Below are 4,420 nucleotides of genomic sequence, written 5' to 3'. Positions count from 1 at the left end.
AAACACGGCATCTACCTGTGAACCCGTGTCTAAGGCCCTCTGAGTCTCGTGGACGAATAGCGCGAGCTGGGTTTCACACGATCGTCTTTTTCGAAACCCATGCTGATTCCTACAGAGTAGATTTCTAGTCTCCAGAAAAGACATTATACTCGAACATAATACGTGTTCCAAAATTCTACAACTGATCGACGTTAGAGATATAGGTCTATAGTTCTGCACATCTGTTCGACGTCCCTTCTTGAGAACGGGGATGACCTGTGCCCTTTTCCAATCCTTTGGAACGCTTCGCTCTTCTAGAGACCTACGGTACACCGCTGCAAGAAGGGGGGCAAGTTCCTTCGCGTACTCTGTGTAAAATCGAACTGGTATCCCATCAGGACCAGCGGCCTTTCCTCTTTTGAGCGATTTTAATTGTTTCTCTATCCCTCTGTCGTCTACTTCGATATCTACCATTTTGTCAACTGTGCGCCAATCTAGAGAAGGAAGCACAGTGCAGTCTTCCTCTGTGAAACAGCTTTGGAAGAAGACATTTAGTAATTCGGCCTTTAGTCTGTCATCCTCTGTTTCAGTACCATTTTGGTCACAGAGTGTCTGGACATTTTGTTTTGATCCACCTACCGCTTTGACATAGGACCAAAATTTCTTAGGATTTTCTGCCAAGTCAGTACATAGAACGTTACTTTCGAATTCATTGAAAGCCTCTCGCATAGCCCTCCTCACACTACATTTCGCTTCGCGTAATTTTTGTTTGTCTGCAAGGCTTTGGCTATGTTTATGTTTGCTGTGAAGTTCCCTTTGCTTCCGCAGCAGTTTTCTAACTCGGTTGTTGTACCACGGTAGCTCTTTTCCATCTCTTACGATCTTGCTTGGCACATACTCATCTAACGCATATTGTAGCATGGTTTTGAACTTTGTCCACTGATCCTCAACACTATCTGCACTTGAGACAAAACTTTTGTGTTGAGCCGTCAGGTACTCTGTAATCTGCTTTTTGTCACTTTTGCTAAACAGAAAAATCTTCCTACCTTTTTTAATATTTCTATTTACGGCTGAAATCATCGACGCAGTAACCGCTTTATGATCGCTGATTCCCTGTTCTGCATTAACTGATTCAAATAGTTCGGGTCTGTTTGTCACCAGAAGGTCTAATATATTATCGCCACGAGTCGGTTTTCTGTTTAACTGCTCAAGGTAGTTTTCAGATAAAGCACTTAAAAATATTTCACTGGATTCTTTGTCCCTGCCACAAGTTATGAACGTTTGAGTCTCCCAGTCTGTATCCGGCAAATTAAAATCTCCACCCAGAACTATAACATGGTGGGGAAATCTACTCGAAATATTTTCCAAATTATTCTTCAGGTGCTGAGCCACAACAGCTGCTGAGCCCGGGGGCCTATAGAGACATCCAATTACCATGTCTGAGCCTGCTTTAACCGTGACCTTCACACAAATCATTTCACAATTCGAATCTCCGTCAATTTCCTTCGATACTATTGCACTTCTTATCGCTATAAACACGCCAACCCCTTCACTGTCCAGCCTATCTCTGCGGTATACATTCCAATCAGAGTTTAGGATTTCATTACTGTTTACGTCTGGTTTCAGACGAAACGGACGGATTTCTAAGGTTTTTACTACATATGAACACTTTTCACATTCTCCCGTGCAACTCGGCTGATAGTCCTCCTTTCATGCAGAATCTTAAGGTCCTAGCTCATGTCCAAGGCACCAAAATAAAGACAGCTAAAAAGTCAATAATTGATACCTAAAACTTAAACTGTACTACTTCTTACTGACTATTGCATCAACTTAGAAGCTTCATCTGTGTTCTACTACGGTGCTTTTAGTTTCTCCGCATACCGCAGCACGCGACATAGTTTTGCAGACGATAAGCACAACCGTCTCAGAGAGAAAAGCGGCCAATGTGACGATCTGGCTTTAAGTCGTTTCGATAACAAATGACGAAAACGGACGGATTTCTCAGGTTTTTACTACATGCGAACACTTTTCACATTCTCCCGTGCAACTCTGCTGCTAGTCCTCCTTTCACGCAGAATCTCAAGGTCCTAGCTCATGTCCAAAGCACCAAAGCCAGCTAAAAAGTCAATAATTGATACCTAAAACTTGAATTGTACTACTTCTTACTGGCTATTACATCAACTTAGAAGCTTCATCTGTGTTCTACTATGATGATTTTCGTGTCTCCGCATACCGCAGCACGCGACATAGTTTTGCAGACGATAAGTACAACCGTTTCACGGAGAAGAGTGGCCAATGTGACGATCTGGCTTTAAGTCGATTCGATAACAAATGACGAAAACGGACGGATTTCTAAGGTTTTTACTACATATGAACACTTTTCACATTCTCCCATGCAACTCGGCTGCTAGTTCTCCTTTCATGCAGAACGTTAAGGTCCTAGCTCATGTCCAATGCACCAAAGCCAGCTAAAAAGTCAATAATCGATACCTAAAACTTGAATTGGACTACTTCTTACTGGCTATTACATCAACTTAGAAGCTTCATCTGTGTTCTACTATGGTGCTTTTAGTGCCTCCGATTAGCGCAGCACGCGACATAGCTTTGCAGACGATAAGTACAACCGTTTCAGAGAGAGGAGCGGCCAATGTGACGATCTGGCTTTAACTCGATTCGATAACAAATGACGAAACCGGACGGATTTCTCAGGTTTTTACTACATATGAACACTTTTCACATTCTCCCGAGCAACGCGGCTGCTAGTCCTCCTTTCATGCAGAATGTTAAGGTCCTAGCTCATGTCCAAGGCACCAAAGCCAGCTAAAAGGTCAATATTCATTACCTAAAACTTGAATTCTACTACTTCTTACTGGCTATTACATCATCTTAGGAGCTTCATCTGTGTTCTACTATGGTGCATTTAGTGTCTCCGAATACCGTAGTACGCGACATAGCTTTGCAGACGATAAGTACAAGCGTTTCAGAGAGAAGAGCGGCCAAAGTGACGATCTGGCTTTAAGTCGATTCGATAACAAATGACGAAAACGGACGGATTTCTCAGGTTTTTACTGCATATGAACACTTTTCACATTCTCCCGTGCAACTGGGCTGCTAGTCCTCCTTTCATGCAGAATCTTAAGGTCCTAGCTCATGTCCAAGGTACCGAAGCCAGCTAAAAAGTCAATAATCGATACCTAAATCTTGAATTGGACTACTTCTTACTGGCTATTGCATCAACTTAGTAGCTTCATCTGTGTTATACTATGGTGATTTTAGTGTCTCCGCATACCGCTGCACGCGACATAGCTTTGCAGACGATAAGTACAAGCGTTTCAGAGAGAAGAGCGGCCAATGTGACGATCTGGCTTTAAGTCGATTCGATAACAAATGAAGAAAACGGACGAATTTCTCAGGTTTTTACTACATATGAACACTTTTCACATTCTCCCGTGCAACTCGGCTGCTACTCCTCCTGTCATGCAGAATCCTAAGGTCCTAGCTCATGTCCAAGGCACCAAACCAAACTAAAAAGGCAATAATCGATACCTAAAACTTGAATTGTACTACTTCTTACTGGCTATTACATCAACTTAGAAGCTTCATCTGTGTTCTACTATGGTGCTTTTAGTGTCTCCGCATACCGCAGCACGCGACATAGCTTTGTAGACGATAAGTACAACCGTTTCAGAGAGAAGAGCGGCCAATGTGACGATCTGGCTTTAAGTCGATTCGATAACAAATGACGAAAACGGACGTATTTCTCAGGTTTTTATTACATATGAACACTTTTCACATTCTCCCATGCAACTCGGCTGCTAGTCCTCCTTTCATGCAGAATCTTAAGGTCCTAGCTCATGTCCAAGGCACCAAAGCCAGCTAAAAAGTCAATAATCGATACCTAAAACTTGAATTGGACTACTTCTTACTGGCTATTACATCAACTTAGAAGCTTCATCTGTGTTCTACTATGGTGCTTTTCCTGTTTCCGCCTACGGCAACACGCGACATAGCTTTGCAGACGATAAGTACAACCGTTTCAGAGAGAAGAGCGGCCAATGTGACGATCTGGCTTTAAGTCGATTCGATAACAAATGACGAAAACGGACGGATTTCTCAGGTTTTTATTACATATGAACACTTTTTACATTTTCTCGTGCAACTCGCATGCCAGTCCTCCTTTCATGCAGAATCTTAAGGTCCTAGCTCATGTCCAAGGTACCGAAGCCAGCTAAAAAGTCAATAATCGATACCTAAAACTTGAATTGTTCTACTTCTTACTGGCTATTGCATCAACTTAGAAGCTTCATCTGTGTTCTACTATGGTGATTTTAGTGTCTCCGCATACCGCAGCACGCGACATAGCTTTGCAGACGATAAGTAAAACCGTTTCAGAGAGAAGAGCGGCCAATGTGACGATCTGGCTTTAAGTCGATTCGATAAC

Source organism: Schistocerca gregaria, unplaced genomic scaffold (genome assembly GCF_023897955.1).
Source record: "Schistocerca gregaria isolate iqSchGreg1 unplaced genomic scaffold, iqSchGreg1.2 ptg000492l, whole genome shotgun sequence".
NCBI classification, from domain to species: Eukaryota; Metazoa; Arthropoda; class Insecta; order Orthoptera; family Acrididae; genus Schistocerca; species Schistocerca gregaria.
Note: the sequence above shows the minus strand (reverse complement) of the source record.